This window comes from Giraffa tippelskirchi, chromosome 7, assembly GCF_054371585.1.
Source record: "Giraffa tippelskirchi isolate mGirTip1 chromosome 7, T2T-mGirTip1v1.2.pri, whole genome shotgun sequence".
Taxonomy (NCBI): Eukaryota; Metazoa; Chordata; class Mammalia; order Artiodactyla; family Giraffidae; genus Giraffa; species Giraffa tippelskirchi.
This window is the reverse complement of record NC_137281.1, coordinates 128,635,543-128,656,246: the sequence shown is the minus strand read 5'-3', so window position 1 is coordinate 128,656,246 and position 20,704 is coordinate 128,635,543. Positions and strand designations below refer to the sequence as shown.

At 36.9% G+C, this 20,704-nt stretch overlaps 1 protein-coding gene across 28 annotated transcripts in view; it reads right to left on the bottom strand.

Annotated features, from left to right (window-relative positions):
• Positions 1-20,704, bottom strand: part of FBXO34 (F-box protein 34) — a 91,470-nt gene that overhangs the window by 34,046 nt on the left and 36,720 nt on the right. For 4 of the 28 annotated variants that reach the window (XM_081509495.1, XM_081509507.1, XM_081509491.1 and 1 more), the window contains exon 2: positions 1,184-1,301. The exons of the other annotated variants lie outside the window; for them this stretch is intronic. The gene's annotated coding sequence lies outside the window, so the exon portion shown is untranslated. The remainder of the gene's footprint in view (positions 1-1,183; positions 1,302-20,704) is intronic. 28 annotated transcript variants of the gene reach the window in all.

Genomic DNA, 20,704 nt, shown 5'->3' with positions numbered 1-20,704 from the left:
ATACAGAGGTAAGAATCAGCTATAAGAAATTAAAGCGTTTGCCTCTAAGGAAGGAGAAGTTGGGGATCAAGTAGGAGAACTGCTGCTTTTCAAAACAAGTCTTATAGAGCTACTGAATCATTAAACTATGCACATTTAACACACTGATAGAAAAAATATAAAACAAAAACATGAGAAAAACTGGCACCAAGTTCAGCTTGATTTAGTTCATGATTGTTTTTTTTCAGATTAAAGTTTTCCCAATAAGAAACTGTTCTCCTTTCATTTGTTGTATTTCCCATTTTTCTACAATTGATTACTCATATAATAAAAAGTTAATAATCATCTTACTACTGTCTGATATTCTAAGTCATCTGCAACTCCAATTATTATTTAGGGATATTCCTATATCATGTGATACCCAACCTAGCCCAACTCAGGAAAAGGTGGCAGTTATCCTTCATGGAGTTACCACAGCAATTTATACCAAATGACCCCCTATCTCACAAAGGGTTTCCCTCTGCAAGACTACAATTCTGTCAAAACACTACAAAAAGACTTTCCACTTAACCCTGTGAGAAATTCAAATAAAAAACACAACAAACTCTAGAATGTGTCTTTGCTATGCTATGCTAAGTCGCTTCAGTTGTGTCCGACTCCGTGCGACCCCATAGACGGCAGCTCACCAGGCTCCGCCGTCCCTAGGATTCTCCAGGCAAGAATACTGGAGTGGGTTGCCATTTCCTTCTCCAGTGCATGAAAGGGAAAAGTGAAAGTGAAGTCGCTCAGTCGTGTCCGACTCTTAGCGACCCCATGGACTGTAGCCTACCAGGCTCCTCCATCCATGGGATTTTCCAGGCAAGAGTACTGGAGTGGGGTGCCATTGCCTTCTCCGAGAATGTGTCTTTAAGGGGCAACAAATTCAATTTTTTTCATACCTTTATCACCCTAGACACTAAAAGATTTCAGTACATATAAATTACAATATACAACATATTATTTAAATACAACTGATAGCATTTAATATTTATTTTTAATCTTTCTTTATATAGCTGTCAGGTTGACCTTAACTAGCTAGTAAAGTTTAGTATAGTCAGTTGACAAAACACAGTTCAGGTAAGTAAATGCTGTCACATGCTGCTGTGCACCTCCAGATGATGGGAGTCATGGTCAGCACAGGATATTTAAGGAGGAATCTGCTTACCACAGAGAACTGAGCCAATCTGTGTAGACAAATGTAGTCCAGTCAAAGCAGCTACACGTGTTTTCACTTATTCCTTTAAGAGTGATTTGATCTGTTTGGATTTGGTATAGAATCGTTTCTGGATTTAAGGAAAATGAAACAAGGTTTTACAGCTTGTTATGTTATATTAGTAGGAGAAGAGGACAACAGAGGACGAGATAGTTGGATGGCATCACTGACTCAATGCACATGAGTTTGAGCAAGCTCCAGGGGTGATGAAGGACAGGGAAACCTAGCATTCTGTAGTTATGGGGTCACAGAGAGTCGGACACAACTGAGCAACAACAAAATGTTGGTAGGCAGGCGGCTGTGAAGAAATTCTAATCTAAGAAGATTTCTTTTGCACTTAAAATTGAGGTAAGACAGACATACCTGAAGTCATAGTTTATTTACATTTCTCATCTCTGTTTTGCCTAATCATGGCAAAGACTATTTTGTCCTCATTATTAATCAGTAAACCCAAGCATGGTAATGTGGCCTTTAGGATTATGAACACTCCTCACACACATACCTCTAAAGCCAGTAAAATATGTCTTTGACGTAAAAAAAAAAAAACCACACAAAATTTTCTCAAACTGTCAATAACAAGCTGCTGCCAGAAGAATCTCTTTGTCAAAGTCAAATTAAACTTTGCCAGTACACACAAAGAACATACTTTCAGATGACTGGCTGTTAACCAACTTAATCCTAGAACACTCAAAACTTCATGTTCACACTAGAGTGCTTTAGGTAAATAATACTAATCTCTTCCGGCTTCTACGTAGCTTACAGCCTTAGTAAAATTCATTTGGTTTCTTGCCACCTTCATCCATCCCCGTCTAACCCTCCCCACCAAAGCAGCTTTTTCTGTCATGTTTTGTTTTTGAAACAGCTTGCTTTTTCCACCCTAGGTTTTCCCAAAACATTTCAGGGTTCTGACAATTCTGCCAGTGACTAAATCTCCTCCTGGGAATAGCTGCCTCATTATCACTATTAAAAACAGTCACTCCTAATACTGACTGATAAGAATCTGGAAACTAGTTGTAACTTCGGGAGTGCAAATCCCACCCTACCCAATCTAAAGATAAATGTATTACAAATGGAATAACAGACTCACCACAGGACAGAACTCAAGCAGTCTTTTTGTTCCATTTAAGCTATCGAGTTTTGTGTAATCCTAATTCTTACTAATGTGAAGAATTTACCATTACCTTTCTCATAACCAATTAATATGTAAATTACCAAGAGTCAAGCAAGCACAAAAGAAAAAAGGGGAAAAAAAAAATCACAACCCACACTCAACACAAAAACTCAGCAGCAAATGCCCTTATGTTTTTAAGGTAATACTGCCTTCCAACTGATCTCTTGTTTCAGAAATACTTTGTGCAGTACATGTGTTGTGTGGGTAACTTTTGTTCTTGGCAAGCTAGTGCTCCTGGCTTGGAAAATCAACAGCGGATAACCTAAAGTAAGAGGTCTTTTCCTATCCCTTCAAGTGGAACAACTACTTAGAAACCTAATTCTTGTAAAAAAAAAGATATCCAAACTAGAGATGATCATAAATTTACTTCCATCATCATCATTTTGCTTCTATCTAGCTTGCTTAGTATTCGCGGAAAGTTACATAAGCATAGTTCATCATTCTGGAAACGTGAAAGAGCAATGCAGAGATGATTCCCCCATCCATACACAACCCCCAAAAAAGCAATGTCCAAAAGCTCTTTCACATCAACCAAAATCAACATGGGCCATTTTGCAGTGAAGGCAGAGAACATGTAACTCAGGGGTATGTAACTTTTTTGTGCTATAAACTCCTTTGGCAGTACGCAAAGACTATAAACTGGAATATTTTTTAAAGCAAAAATACATATACTGAGAAAATCTATTATATGGTTATCAAAATATTTAAAATTCATATAATACTCAAAACATTTCTTTTTTAACATATAACAAGAGCTAACAAGTCTAATAACTACCATAATTTCCAAATTATGACCAACATAAATGATATTTTCAAGATGTCTATAACAACTACAACGTGATATAAAAATATGATGTCAATTGATGACAGTCACAGGGACTGCTAACTTGCTGTGGTTTGTAGGTACATTTCAGTCAGAGATTAGTGAAAACAAGTAACTAACATTTTTCTCATTCAAGCTCACAGATCCTTGAGGCTTTTAAAGTATACTCATTCTGGAACATTTAAAGAGGTATTTAGAGATCACTTGGTTCAACCTCTTCATTTTATTTTTTTTATTTATTTATTTATTTTTAATATTTATTTGTATTTATTTATTTGGCTGCTCCGGATCTTATGTGGCACTTGGGATGTTCAATCTTTAGTTGTGGCATGTGGGATCTAGTTCCCTGACCAGGGATTGAACCTGGGCTCCCTGCATTGGAAGCCCAGACTCTTAACCACTGGACCACCAGGGAAGTCCCAACCTCTTCATTTTAAAGGTAAGGGAATTAAGGAGGAACTGATGACACTGATTGCCTGAAGTAGATTCATTCCAAATCACTGAGTTCTATTTAAAAGTAGACCACTGTTTTCTTCTGAAAACCTGAATCTCACATCTAGGCCTACTTAGAACTTGCTTCAAACTTGCACCTCAGTTACATCATCTGTAAAACAAAGATAATAATCCAACTTTGGAAGAACTTTAATGTGAAAACCAAATTTAATAATCCATGTTAAAATACTACGGCAGTACCTTTAAAGGTAAGGCTAATTATCAATTAATTCCATGACAAATCAAAGGCAAGTTATTCTTATTCCTTAGTATACCTTATATAGCCTCAAATTCTAATTTATTTACTACATTAAATATGCTATCAAATGGATCTCCCAAAAGACAAACTGACCCTAAAAGTAAGACACTTCAAGCAGAAAATGTGTTTAGAACAAAAAGTACTGGCTTTGGAGTCAGACTATTACAAGCTATGTGCCTGTAATTCTATGCAAAATGCTTGTTTTTATCTGATCCTCCATTTCTGAATTAGTATTAAGAATAAATGTTAACAACCATACATATAAGACTACCATAATTAAATGTCAGTCCATGAAGAATATAAGATTCAAATATAACCTCATAACACAGTAAGGAAGCTTTCCTGATTTCTGCGTTATGGATATTCACTTTCTCTTCCATATTACTTGATAAGATTATTTAAAATAGGATACAGTATAGTACAAGTAATATCCTTACTTCAGTGCAGAATCTCAGTAATCTAAAACAAAGCCAATCAAATAGCCAGCAATTTTTTTTCCCATAGAAACTCCTTGTTAAAAAAAATTGATTACATGTTAAAAGACAGTATTACTGTGCATTGAAAAAGGAAGAGAATTAAAACCAAAGGCCATCCCCAAACTTCTAAACCAGACAAAAGCAAACAAACATTTGGAAGACAATAGCCACACAAAATAATTTAAGCACATATTTAAGTATGCAAGTGAGGGTAAAAATGCCAATAAATGCAAGGCTACTCAAGTTCTTCCCACATATTCTGTCTTGCCTGCCTCCACAAAAGAATTCAGTGGCCAACTGTAGACATGTCAAAGTTATATGCAAACATTTTAGTTGACTAGGAACAATATACAGAAAATACAGTAGGCAGTCCTGGGAACACAAAAGGATCATAGTCTAAAGCAGATTTGTTCAACTAAGGACGGAAAAAAGAATCATTATCTGTCATGCCCTCCTGTCACACCCTCTTATTTGTAGTCATAACTGCAAGCTGTTTTAAAGACAATGGCAATGTTATTAAAGGTACCTTCATGCTGTGCCAAAGCACATACACAGAGCAATTCAGAACAATCAGTCTTACTTTCATAAAAGCAAAGGTTGCAGCCAAATGAAATGGGTGGACACCATATTAAACAATCTTGGAATTAGCTAATAGGATATGGGAAAAAATGATCCTAATGCCGATGCTAAATTTCCTTCCTCCTTTACACACAAAAAATTTTTTACTATTTGAAAAGCACTAGTTGAGAAAGATTTCATTTACTAAGACCCAAATACAGCCTGTTTTTAAGCACAAAGATGCTTATTATTTTCTTGTATAACATGTAAACTTAAACTATAAGCACAGGGGTTTCCCTGGTGGCTCAATGGTAAAGAATCTGCCTGTCAATGCACGAGATATGGGTTTGAACCCTGATCTGGGAAGATTCCACATGCCATGAAGCAACTAAGCCCATGCACCACAACTACTGAGGCCTGTGCTCTAGAGTCCCGGGATTGCAACTACTCAGTCCACTTGCCCCAACTAATGAAGCCAGTGTGACTAGAGCCTGTGCTCTGCAACAAGAGAAGCCACCACACTGAGCAGCCCACACACCGCAACTAGAGAGAAGCCCCTACTCATCGCAACTAAAGAAAAAGCCTGCGTACCAACAAAGATCCACAACAGCCAACAATTTTATATACATACATACATATATATATATATATATATATATATGGAAACCTTTAAATATAGACACTAATAACTCTAAAGAAAATCAGGTGTTTTATAAACATTTAATGAAAGTGAAAACTGAACGAAGGCAACAAGTAACAATAAAACCTAATGCTTTGTTTGTTGCAGTTATTCGACTGCTCTATTCCTCAGGAAACAAATTATTCTCCCACTGGGTTTCCTGGCTCTGTTTTCCTAATTATAATGAAGTTTAAAACATGAAGCAATTGTTTTAGTCAGGCTTCTCTAGTTGTGGCACACAGGCTCAGCAGTTTCTGTACATTGGCTTAGAAGTCCCATGGCATGTGGGAACTTAGTTCCCTGACCAGGGATCGAACCCTCGTCCCCTGCATTGGTAGGCAAGTTCTTAACCACTGGACCACCAGGGAAATCCCTAAGCAATTCTTTCTGAAAGTTTAGTAATCGCATAATTGTACGGCTTACTTTCAGAAAATAAACGAATTGCTTTTTAAACAACTAGGAAGAGGAGGACTATGTATTATATACATGAACACATATTTAAGTAGGCCTTTCAGCAAGAATGTTAAGTTTATTTGATAAAACAACTAGCTATTCTTTACTACTAGACTGCACAGGTTTAAAATGCACTTTATTCATCATTGTGGCATGTCAATATTTTAATCAACTGTATTCAGTCTAAATTAACTACGTTAGTTAATGCTCTGTTAACTGGCTTCAAGGCAAAAATCAGAAAAGGGACAAAGAAAGAGCTTAAAAAATTATAGGACTATAATTACATGAATATAACCTTATACACAGACATAGTACTATTAGTAGTAAAACAGAAAAATGAGGGACAAAATTCAAGTCTTAGGAGAAATCTCACTATGGAACTGATTCAGTGAAAATTTCTATACAACAATTTTAATAGCTTGCATTTAAGACTCATACTTATGAAAGATGTTTTTAGATATAATTTTAATGCATTAATTAGAACTTATACGTTAGGTCAACAGCTAGTACAAGAGAAATCTATTGCTCAAACCAAACTGAAACAGGAATGTCTTCTCAGATATGCTGTTTTTAAAAGAACCCCACAAGAGTTTAAGCTCTTCCTGTGCAGCTTCTCAGTAGTTATAGTATTGACTGCTCTATTTTGCTCTAAGAAAAGGAACCATTTATGAAACTTTCTGCCAAAAATTGCAAGGTAGATAAAATTCAAAATTTTAATAAATCTTTTTAAAATATGCATTTTTAAAACCAGGTTTACACAGAGCTCCAAACCTAGATAAATGATTAAAATAAAAATAGTCTGGGGGGGCTTCCCTGGTGGCTCAGTGGTGGGGAGTCCATCTGCCAATGCTGGAGACACAAATTCAACCTCTGGTCGGGGAGGATCCCACATGCTGCAAAGCAACTGAGCCCGTGCACCACAACTATTGAGCCTGCTAGAGGCCAGGAACGGCAACTACTGAAGCCCTGTGCCCTAGAGCCTGTGCTCCACAACAAGAGAAGTCACCGCAATGAGAGCCTGTGCACCGTGACTAGCCAGTAGCCCCCGCTTGCTGCAACTAGAGGAAATTTCACACAGGAAAGAAGATCCAGCACGACCAAAAATAAATAAATAAATAAATATGTTGGAGACTTCCAGTGGTTCAGATCAGGAAACTAAGATTCCACATGCCACACTGCACGGTCAAAAAAGAAAATAAAAATTAAAATAAAAAATAGGTTGACCACATAAATTATAGGCTATTAACAGTGACTTTGGGCAAAATTATTTATCATTAAGACTGCTGTTGCTGAGTCACTAAGTCATGTCCAATTCTTTGCAATCCCATGGACTGCAGCACGCCAGCCTTCCCTGTCTTTCACTATCTCCCAGACTGCTCAAACTGATGTCCACTGAGTTGGTGATGCCATTCAACCATCTCATCCTCTGTCGCCCCCTTCTCTTCCTGCCCTCAATCCTTCCCAGCATCAGGGATTTTTCCATTGAGTTAGCTCTTCGCATCAGGTGCCCAAAGTACTGGAGCTTCAGCTTCAGCATCAGTCCTTCTAATGAATATTCAAGACTGATTTCCTTTAGGATGGATTAGTTGGATCTCCCTGCAGTCCAAGGGACTCTCAAGAGTCTTCTCCAACACCACAGTTCAAAAGCATCAATTCTTTGGTGCTCAGCCTTCTTTATGGTCCAACTCTCACATCCACACATGACCACTGCAAAAACCATAGCTTTGACTAGACAGACCTTTGTTAGCAAAGTGATGTTTCTACTTTTTAATACACTGTCTAGGTTTGTCATAGCTTTTCTTCCAAGGAGCAAGTGTCTTTTCATTTCATGGCTGCAGTCTCCATCTGCAGTGATTTTGGAGCCCAAGAAAATAAAATCCATCACTGTTTCCATTGTTTCCCCATATATCTGCCATGAAGTGATGGGACCAGATGCCACAATCTTAGTTTTCTGAATGTTGAGTTTTAAGCCAACTTTTTCACTCTCCTCTTTCACCCTCATCAAGAGGCTCTTCAGTTCCTCTTCACTTTCTGCCATTCAGTTCAGTTCAGTTCAGTCACTCAGTCGCGTCTGACTCTTTGCGACCCCATGGACTGCAGCATACCAGGCTTCCCTGTCCATCACCAACTCCTGGAGCTTGCTCAAACTCATGTTCATTCCAGTTGGTGATGCCATCCAACAATCTCATTCTCTGTCGTCCCCTTCTCCTCCCACTTTCAATCTTTCCCAGCATCAGGGTCTTTTCCAAAGAGTCAGTTCTTCCCATCAAGTGGCCAAAGTACTGGAGTTTCTGCTTCACCATCAGTCTTTCCAATGAGTATTCAGAACTGATTTCCTTTAGGATTGACTGGTTGGATCTCCTTGCAGTCCAAGGGACTCTCAAGAGTCTTCTCCAACACCATAGTTCAAAAGCATCAATTCAAAAGCATCAATTCTTTAGTGCTCAGCTTGCTTTAGAGTCCAACTCTCAACATCCATGACTGCTGGAAAAAGCATAGCCTTGACTAGATGGACCTTTGTCAGCAAAGTAATGTCTCTGCTTTTTAATATGCTGTCTAAATTGGTCATAGCTTTTCTTCCAAGGAGCAAGAGTGTTTTAATTTCATGACTGCAGTCACCATCTGCAGTGATTCTGGAGTCCAAGAAAACAAATTCTCTAACTCTTTCCATTGTTTCCCCATCTATTGGCCATGAAGTGATGGGACCGGATGCCATGATCTTAGTTTTTTGAATGTTGAGTTTTAAGCCAACTTTTTCACTCTCCTCTTTCCCTTTTATCAACAAGCTCTTTAGTTCTTCTTCACTTTCTGCCGTTAGGGGGGTGTCATCTGTGTATCGGAGGTTGTTGATATTTCTCCCTGCAGTCTTGATTTCAGCTTGTGAGTCATCCAGCCTGGTATTTTGCATGATGTACTCTGCATGTAAGTTAAAAAAGGAGGGTGACAATATACAGCCTTGACGTACTCCTTTTCCAGTCCTGGACTGGTCCAGTTGTTCCATGTCTGGTTCTAACTGTTGCTTCTTGTCCTGCATACAGATTTCTCAGAAGACAGGCAAGGTGGTCTGGTATTCCCATCTCTTTAAGAATTTTCCACAGTTCACTGTGATCCACACAAAGGCTTCAGCATAGTCAATGAAGCAGAAGTAGATGTTTTTCTGGAATTTCCTTGCTTTTCCTATGAGTCAACAAGGATTGGCAATTTGATCTCTGGTTCCTCTGCCTTTTCTAAAGCCAGCTGGTACATCTGGAAGTTCTCAGTTCATGTACTATTAAGCTTAGCTTGAAGGATTTTGAGCATTACCTTGCTTGCAAGTGAAATAAGCGCAACTGTTCAGTAGTTTGAACATTCTTTGCCATTACCTTTCTTTGGGATTGGAATAAAAACTGACCTTTTTCAGTCCTGTGGCCACTGCTGAGTTTTCCAAATTTGCTGGCATATTAAGACTGAGGCCATACTTTTAAATTTATCTGGTAAACTTGATGAAAATGATGTAAAAGTTTAGCACTTATCCAAAGTACTGCAAAAGGCAAAACAAAGATACATTTCACATCTGTGGGTATTCCAAAAGACTGCCTAAAGCAAGTATAATGCTGCAATTCTTTTCTAAATTACTTATTATAAATAATAAATTATTTTTAAAGCAAAATAAGGAAATAAAAATTTCAACCTGTTTTATGTACTGGGTTGGCCAATAAGTTCATTTGGGTTTTTCTGTAACATCTTATAGAAAAATCAAAATGAACTTTTTGGCTGACCCAGTATTTGAAACCTATTAAAGGTCAAAAGAAAAAACAGCCTAATTGAACAGAACATAGAAAACTAATAAATATTTCATTTCAATCAAACCCCCATCTCATCCTCACTACTTTGAAGTACAGGAACTCTGCTAATCCCTTAACATCTGTGGAAGCTTCATTTTGGGGTATTTTGTTTTGTGCTTTTGCTCTGCAATTAAATGACTGCTTTGGATCAAAGAAAGATGATATGAAAACAGAATTATTCAAGTTCACAATAAAATAAAGTGGTGGAAGAGGAAAAGGAGACATATATAGAATTCACTGAAAGATTCCACTCTGCTCAAAAATGACTTAAAATTATATCTAATTAGTATCCAAACTTAAATATTTTGAAAAGATTTTTCTCATGAATGAGAATGACAGTGATAGTATTAAGGAAATTCAGGGTTGGTGTTCCAATAATTTGAGATTATCTGCAATTCCCAACATGAAAAGTATAGCACTCAATTCTGGAAGGTCTTTTTAAATTTTTAAATGATAGAATGGAGGTTATCATAGTAAAAGCTAAAGTCACAAGCATAAACATAAACCTAGAGCCGATCTCATTAGAATTGAGACATATACTAACTCATATTAAACAATTTCATCCTTTTACCCGCAGACATATCATTGTAACTAAGTAATAAATTCAAATACTATTCTTTCCCTTGTGCATCCTTAGAAGGTAACAGATTGCTTTATTTTCTGATAAAAATCCTGAATTTGTTTAATGCATACAAACATATACACGTTTTTTATAAACACCCATTACTGAGGCCTTCTTAAACCCACCAAATAAAAAAAGTTAGATGAGATGGTATTTCCCTCCATGATTTAGCTTAATCCTAAGAATATTCCTCCAGGATTCTGTCCGAAATATAGCAATATACCTACATTTGGTTAATGCATTAGTTCATGATACTTTTCATATTAAAATTTTATAACATCAATCCACTAAAAAAAAAAACCCCTAAAAACAGATTTTATAGTCTAAGATATAAAACCACTCATTATCAAAGTGTCAATTCACCCTCCTCAAAAGATTAACTAAGTACACAGTTTTGTAATGACAAAGCACACACTAGCCTTGAGAGGAAGTCATAGCAATTAAATTTAATATATGCCAAAGCCCTCATTTCAGATGCTACCTTAACTCCACATCTAGTATTACAGAGTGAATAACAAATTATGGTAGTAAACCCCCACAAAGTCCTCTTTACTGGTAGAAATAATCAGTAAAGAGATCTGTCTTTCACTATCTACTAGTGGTGCTGTCAGACCTCTGGAAAGTGGCATGAAATTTTTTGTTTACCACAAGGAAACCCAGAAGTTTAGGAACATGGGACTTGCTCATTGGTTTATTCTAGAATCACTGATGGAGACCAGAGTAATAAAACTCTCCAAGTCCAAAATTAAATGTAACTTGCCCAATTTTGTAAGCTAAAGAGAGACAAGTTCTGAGAACTAAGGAAGGCAATCATTTAAGGTCTTCTAAACCTCTGAAGTATAAATACAACTCCTGGCACAACAACAAAAAAATATAATGTTTCAGTTCCTATTTTTTTTAAAAAAAAGTGTTTCAAGTTAGGTGTTTTAATACATTTTGATAACAGCTCCTTAGTCTTTCCAAAATAACTAACAACCATTATTGAACACTTAGTATTTTCCAAATGAACCCAAACAACAAATAAATTGGATACGTATCATCTAGCCCTCCTATGGTGCTGACATTCTACCAGGGAAGGCAGAAAAACAGTTATAAAACTAACATACAAGAGCTAAAACTATAAAACTCTTAAATCTTCATGACCTGGGATTAAGCAATAGTTTCTTAGGTATGACACCAAAGGTACAAACAACAGAAGAAAAGATAGACTTCAGCAAAATTTAAAACTTTTTTAACTACCAAGAAAGTGAAAAACACAGCCTCCCAGAATGGGATAAAATATTCGCAATTAATACTTCTGATAAAGGATTTGTATATAGAATATAATGAACTCTTGTAACTCAATAATAATACAAAGTAATACAAACAATACAAAGAGATAGCTCAATTAAAAATAAGGAAGGGAGACTTGCCTGGAGCTCCAATGGCTAAGACTGCACTCCCAACGCAGGGGGCCCAGGTTCAATCTCTGGTCAGAAAACTAGATCCCACCTACTGCCGCTAAAGATTCTGCATGCTACAATTAAGAGCCAGCGCAGCCAAATAAATAAATAAATTTTCTTTTTAAAAGAGGAAAGGATATTAATAGAAAATTCCCCAAAGAAGATATACTAATGCCAATAAAGACATGAAAAGATGCTCAACACCATTAGCTACCAGAAAAACTCAAATCAAACCCACAATGAGATTGACTTCACACACACTCAGGATGGTTAAAATCAAATACAGGCAATTCTAGTTGGAAAGTATATGGCGAAGCTGCAACTGTCATACACTGGTGTTGGAAATGTAAAATATGTGGCAGCTATGGAGAACAGTTTGGCAATTCTTCAAAAGACTAAACATAGAGTTGCCATATGATTCAGCAATTCCACTCCTACTTATAGTCTCTAGAGAAACGAAAACATTCTCTTACACAAAACTGGTACATGGATGTTCATAACAGCATCATTCATAATAGCCAAAAAGTAAAAACAATCTAAATGTCCATCAATTGATGAACAGTGTATATCCATATACTGAAATACTATTCAGCCATAAAAAGGAATGAAGTGCTGATATGTGTTACATGAATAAACCTTGAAAACATTATGCTAAGTGAAAGAAGTCAGACTTAAAAGATCACATAAAGTATGATTCCATTTATATGAAATATCTGGAATAAGCAAATCTGGGAGACAGAAGGTAGATTTAGTGGTTGTTATTAATAGTCGCTGGAGGGATGGGGGAAATGTGTGTGACTGTTAATGAGTACAGGGATTCTTTTTGTTATCTTTATGACAGCAGGTAGTATTCTCATGACTTGAATCAAGTGTTCTATAATTGATTTTGGTGGTGATTACACAACTCTGTGAATAGCACTGAACTGTACACTTTATACAGGTTAATTGCATGGTATGTGAATTATGTTTCAATAAAGTTGTTACTTTAAAAAAAATGGGTATTAAGAAACATATAAAAGGAAACTTCATCTAATCTGGAGAATCAGGAGAGTTAAGTGAAGACCCGGATGCTGGGTTTTAGTTGCAGCACATGAGATCCAGTTCCCTGACCAAGGATCAAACCTGGGCCCCCTGCATTGGGAGTGTGGAGTCTTAGCCACTGGATCACCAGGTAAGTCCCCAAACCCTTAATTATTATATTTAATCCTAATAACCCTTTGAGGTATGGGCAGTTGTCATCATCATTTTACAGATAAGGAAACTGAGACATGGTGAAGGAAACTAACCTGCCCAAGGTCACAGCAAGTGGTACTATTATGACTTGAACAAAAGCATCCTGGCCCCAAAGTCCCCCATACTCTAATACTTCACTACCAACCCTTTCCTGGAAATTGCCTATCAATGAATTACAATATAGTTTTGTATATTCAATCCTGTACAGTAAGCAGATACAGTATACATTTATACACAAGTTTTTTCGGTTGAGCACTAGAAGTACTTAACTTGGGTTTAGAGACCATGTTTTGTAACACTTTTAACCTTTAAACTCTGGAATCACACTCAACAAGACAGGTTTATTGATTATTAGTGGCTCTGAGAATTAAGACTTCCTGAAAGACATCTGTTTCACACAACTGAGGAGGTATTTACTCATTATATTATTATCACAATATCATTTATGTGTATAAACCAATACAGTAAAATGTGGTTAGAACTTGTGGTAAAGAAATGTTTTAGTATTTATGTAAGAAAGTAGATCAGGCTTGGGTTTCTAACATGAATATTTGCATGGACGATAGTCCCTATGTCTATGAGACATCAAAGTCAAAATAAATAATAGCTGGATATGTGGACCTGGTCCTCAGAAGAACTGGACCAAGGAGGTAAACTTGGAAGTTTAGGCATACAGCATGGTAGCTCAAAGCCATGATATTAGGTTGATGCAAAAGTAATAGCAGTTTCGGATCCTGAATTTTAATTCATTATAACTAGGCTCAAACACATCCTTATTAATCAAAATAGGAACCAATACAATCAACACATTTTTGCCAATAAGAAATGTTTGTTTAATCCCATAGCAAAAAAAAAAATCCATGCTTTGAAATTCAATGAACTCTTGGAAAGCATTTTCTGCATCCGGCTGATTGTGGAAGAATTTTCCCTGCAAAAAGTTGTCAAGATGCTTAAAGAAGTGGTAGTCAATTGGTTGGGAGGTTCAGTGAATACGACAGATGAGGCAAAACTTCGTAAACCAATCCACTCAACTTTTGAAGCACTGGTTGTGTGACGTACAGTCAGGCATTGTCACTGAGAATTGGGCCCTTTCTGTTGACCAATGCCAGCTGCAGGCATTGCAGTTTTTGGTGCATCTCACTGATTTGCTGAGCATACTTCTCAGATGTAATGGTTTTGCTGGGATTCAGAAAGTTGTAGTGGATCAGAGCGACAGCAGACCACCAAACAGTGACCATGACCTTTTTTTTGGTGCAAGACCACTGAGCTGATCGTTGCTGGTTGTAATATAAAATCCACTTTTTGTCACAGATCACAATCCGGTCAAGAAACGGTTCACTGCTATTGTGCAGAGTAAGAGAAGACAACACTCCAAACTGATGATTTTTTTGATTTGCAGTCAGCTCTGGAGGCACCCACTTTTTGAACTTTTTCACCTTTCCAATTTGCTTCAAATGCCAGATGACCATAGAATGATCAACATGAATTCTTGGGCAACTTCTTGTGTAGGTATAAGCGGATCAGCTTCCATGATGCTCTCAGTTGGTCACTGTCAACTTCCAGTGGCCGGCCACTGCTTTCCTCATCTTTAAGGCCCTTGTCTCCTTTGCAAACTTTCTTGAATGACCACTGCACTGTACGTTCATTAGCAGTTTCTGGGCCAAATGTGTTGTTAATGTTCCAAACTGTCTCCGCAGCTTTATGACCCATTTTGAACTCAAATAAGAAACTGCTCAAATTTGCTTTTTGCCTAACATCATTTCCATAGTCTAAAATAAATGTAAAATAAACAGCAAGTAACAATTTATTAGCAAAAAACATAAAGCAAGAAATATACATTAAAAGATGTATAACATAACCACATTTATTTAAAATGTATTCCAATATCAAATGGCAAAGTTCAACAAGGCAAAACCGAAATTACTTTTGCCTCAACCTAATAACAGATGAAATGCCTAAGGAGAAAGCACAGATAGAGAAAAGGTCTTAAAACATTGGTTTTCCAATTTCATAAGCATCACAATCACCTGGAGGGCTTGTTAACCAGACCCAGATGGCTGGGTCCCCATCTCCAGAGTTTTTGACTCAGTAGGTCTGGGTAGGACCTGAGAATTTTCATTTCTAACAAGTTTGCAAGTGATGCTGATGTTGCAAGTCTGGGGAACCACACTTCAAGTCCAATAGCCCAGAGCAAAGCCCTACAGAACTCTGATAATTCTCGCATAGAACTTAAAAGGAGACCAAATGGAGCCCAGAGCAAGGTAGGAGATATACTACTCCAATTAAATTATTTTTTACCAAGGTCACCAGCAACATAACTAATAATCCAGTGGAAACATATGACTCTTTAAAACTTCAAACTAAATTCTACTTGAAACAAAAATGTATGGAGCACCTACCATATGCTAGGCAAATCTGTTGCCTGTAACTTGACCCCATCTTCTCCCTTGGCTTCTGAAATATCACTCACTCCCTTGTTGTTACTTCTTTTGAACACATGTAATCTTGTTTCTCTCTTTCAACCCACTCAACACATTTCAAGATTTCCCAAGAATTCTGAGTCTTCTCTTCTTCATGCAAGCTCTCCCAGGGCAATTTCACCTAATTCTCTGAGTACCATCTAACTGCCAATAATTCTCCCACACCTCATCTTTATGACTTTGCCTCTGGGCTTCGGATCCTATTTCCAACTGCCAACCAACCATATATTTATTAATACAAACTACGCCTCTTTCTTTCTATATTCTCTCTTCAAAAAGCACAACTATCTATCCAGAGGACCAAGCCAGAAATCTGTGACTCTTCTAGAGCAACTGTTCTCAACCTTATCTGCATATTAGAACTCCCAGGAGCTTTAAAAAAAAAAAAAAAAAAACTCACTCATAAGTCTAGTAATAATATGATAACAATAATCCTGTTAATTATCCTGTTCTATGTCCCTTACACACATGCTCGTAAAGTACTTAGCAAAAATGCTTGTGAGCACCCAGGAAAAGGGAGCTATCTTCATAAACACTTTAAATTCAGCTCTTCTGAAGTCTCAAGTTTCTGATTAGAATCAACATTTGTTTAAACTATTTCACTAACAAAAAGACAGATGAAAAATTTGTTTATAAGACCCTCTAAGGTAAACTTTAAAAACGTTCAAATTCACTGATGAGCCATAAACCGGCGGTGGGGGGTAGGGGACGGGACGGGGGACCAGTATATTCAAACAAGCTAATAGGAGAAGCCCATTATATACATTACTTAAAAGTGTTTGCAGATAAAACATTCAACTCCACAGTGATAGCAAAGTTCCTCTTTGGTGTTACTTTGTATTTTGAGTATTTTCAAAAAAGAATAACGAAGATTTAACACAGCCGCTGTCTTTCACGGAGAAGGCAATGGCACCCCACTCCAGTACTCTTGCCTGGAAAATCCCATGGATGGAGGAGCCTGGTAGGCTGCAGTCCATGGAGTCGCTAAGAGTCGGACACGACTGAGTGACTTCACTTTCACTTTTCACTTTCATGCATTGGAGAAGGAAATGGCAACCTACTCCAGTGTTCTTGCCTGGAGAATCCCAGGGACGGCGGAGCCTGCTGGGCTGCCATCTATGGGGTCGCACAGAGTCGGACACGACTGAGGTGACTTAGCAGCAGCAGCTATCTTTCAAAGTATAATGCTTTGTTTGTGTCCCTTGCCCAATGATGTTAGTTTAGCAAATCTACCTTTTCTTGAAAAGATGTGCAGGAAATGGGCAAATGGTAAATCAGTAAGTTCATTTAAGGCTGCAAAATTCTGCTACTTTCACCTAAGATGGCCAGTTTCTTATAACTTTAGAATTAACAGGATAGTTCACAAATAGCCTGGAATGTGACAGGAAACCAAACAATAAAAGTTACCAAAAATTTTGACTGGAATAAAGAGTACAGGTTATTTTTAACTGTTGTTTGCTTTAGCTGAACAAATGAGTAGTACCTTTGTATTACAAATGGATCAGAATAAAGCCATATATTTAAAAAATAAAATGTGCATGCAAATACCACCAGAGTATATAAACACATTAAAAAAAAAAATCCTTAAAAAAAAAAACAAACTTACAAGCTTTTGCACATCAAAGAAAACCATAAACAAAACAAAAAGGCAACTTAAAGATTTGGAGAAAATATCTGAAAATGATGTGACCAAAAAGAGCTTAATTCCCAAAATATATAAACAGCTCATCAGTTCAGTTCAGTCGCTCAGTCATGTCTGACTCTGCGACCCCATGAATCGCAGCACACCAGGTCTCCCTGTCCATCACTAACTCCCTGAGTCCACCCAAGCCCATATCCATCAAGTCGGTTATGCCATCCAGCCATCTCATCCTGTGTTGTCCCCTTCTCGTCCTGCCCGCAATCTTTCCCAGCATCAGGGACAACTCAGTAAAAAAAAAAAAAAAGAAAAAAACCAATCAAAATATGGACAGAGGACTTCCCTTGTGGTCCAGTGGTTATTAATCTGCCTGCCAATGCAGGGGACACAGGTTCCATCCCTGGTCCAGGAGGATTCCACATGCCACGGAGCAAAAAGGCCTATGCACCACAGCTACAGGCCCACGCACCACAACTACTGAGCACTTGCACATTAGAGCCTGAGCTCCACAGCAAAAGAAGCCACCAAAATGAGAAGTCCAGACGCTGCAACTAGAGAGTAGCCTCTGCTTGCTGCAACTAGAGAAAGACTTCACACAGTAACAAAGACCCAGTGCAGCCAGAAATAAGTACATTTTTTTAAAAAAACAAACAAACAAAAAAGGTAGCTTTAAAAAAAAAGGGGCAGAAGACCCAAACAGACATTCCTCCAAAGAAGATTTACAGATGGCCAACAAGCATATGAAAAGATGCTCAACATCACTAATTACTAGAGAAATGCAAATCAAAACTACAATGAAGTATCACCTCACACCAACCAGAACAGCCAACAGTAAAAAGTCCACAAAGAAAAAATGCTGGTGAGAGTGTTGAGAAAAGGGAACCCTTCGACGCTGTTAGTGGGAATGTAAATTGGTATAGCCAGTATGGAGGTTCCTTAAAAAAAGTTACCGTATGATTCCGCAATCCTACTACTTGACATGTTTCTAGAGAAAATTATAATTCAAAAGGATAAACACACCCCAATGTTCAAAGCAGCACTATATACAATAGCCAAGACATGGAAGCAACCTCAATGTCCATCAACAGGTGCATAAAGATGTGGTACCCAGAGAATCACAAATGGAATACCACTCAGCCATTAAAAATGAAATAATGCCATTTGTAGCAGCATGGATAGACCCAAGATTACTGTACTAAATGAAGTAAGTCAGATAGAGAAAGACAAATATCATATTCTAACATTTCAATGTGAACTTTAAAATATGATACAAATAAATTATTTACAAAACAGAAACAGATTCAGACATAGAAAACAAACTTATGGTTACCAAAGAGAAAAAGGAGGAGAGAAGGATAAATTAGGAGTTAGGAATTAGCAGATACAAACCACTATATATAAAACAGAGAAACAATGAGGTACTACTGTATAACACAATGAATTATATTCGATACCCTGTAATAATCTATAACAGAAAGAATATGAAAAAGAAATACAAATATATAACTGAATCACTTTGCTGTATACCAGAAGTACAACACTGTAAATCAACTACAATAAAAATTTTTTTAATTTTAATAAAATTCTAAATTGTACAAATTAGTAATATTTGTATCTTCAGAATTACTAGGATATTTAGAATGCTTACTGGTGATACACAAGAGCTTAATAAAAACATTTCATTCTTGACACAATAACTGCTTCTGGGGAAGACACTGAAAGGTACAGTGTGAAAAAATGACTGACTTTCCAGTATATACCCTTTTGTATCATTTAAAACGTCTACCATGGGCATGTATTATATATTGTATAAGTATGCCTCCAGATTCAATCACCAATTTACAGAAGATACAGAGGACATAAGAACATGTTAATTAAGCTAAGCCACAGGGATACAGAAATTAAAACCCAGACCGAGAAACTCTAAAAGCCATAAAATAAAATCTGATTTCTTTAATAAACAGATTCACAAGGGAGAGAGAAAATGAGAGCAGTAGATTAAAAGGGACTTAATGGTCATTACCAACCAACTGCAAATTAGGAACTTTATATGGATACTGATTCAAACTATGACATCTGAGATAGGTGAACCTTTGAACATGGACATTTGATGATATTAAGGAATTTAAGGGGGTGATATATATATATACATTTTTTGAGTCCTTATCTTTTAAAGATACCCTAGACTCCAAATGATACTTGGGATCTGCTTAAACATAATCCAGGAGGATGAAGCAAGTGGGTAATAAATGAAACAAAACTGGGAATGATTTGACACAGTGGTAAAGAATCCACCTGCCAGTCCAGGAGACACAGGAGTCTCTAATTCCATCTCTGGGTCAAGAAGATCCCCAGAGTAGAAAATAGCAACCCACTCCAGTATTTCTGCCTGAGAAATGCCATGGACAGAGGAGCCTGGTGGGCTATACAGTCCATGGGATCACAAAGAGTCAGACACAACTTAAGTGACTGAGCACGAATACAAAGCTCTGACAGGTACATGGGAGTTTATTAATGCACTGCATCTACTTTTGTGTGATTAAAATCTTCCATAACAAGCTATAAAGTCAAATATTTGCAAGATATAAATATTTTTATATAAATGAAGAAAACCAAATCATTTAAAAATGATACCACATATAACTTGAATATATGTGGGTTTTAGATGACATAAAGGAATTTGATGATACTAAGATAGAGATTAAAACTCAGAAGCTAGGGGTCAGATCAATCTATTAATTGTTAGATAAGATAATGGTATTGTGGTTATGGGGAAATTGCCTTTTTAAAAGACAAAATATTGATGTATTTACAGCTAAAAAAAATGATATGTCTAGAATTTGCTTTAAAATTTTTTTTAATTGGGACAAGGACAAGAATAAACAAGCATGGCAGAAAGTTGAAACTAACTAGTACATATATAGGGGCTCAGGGACTACATGGTAGTTGTGTATCTCCATCTTAAGATGTAAATAACATTATAATAATATCAACAGTAAAAATAATAGATTCTAAGAACTTTCTCCACTATGTGAGAGAAGGGGGAAAAAACAAGATAAATAATCCAAACTAAAACGCTAATTCAGATAAGGGTCAAGATTTTGGGGGAGGGAGCAAGAACCACTACACAAGGGTTTTACTCACTCAACTCACCTGAATTTTACACACAGCAGAGTATGGTAAAGAAAGTCACAGTGTTCCCCCATACTGGAGGCAAGAGTCAAAGCAAAAAAAAAAAATTTTTCAAGAATTATTTCCTCCTGCCAGTTTTTGCCCTAGAAATCCATTTATAAAGAACTTTCAAAAATTTCTCAAGTTCAAG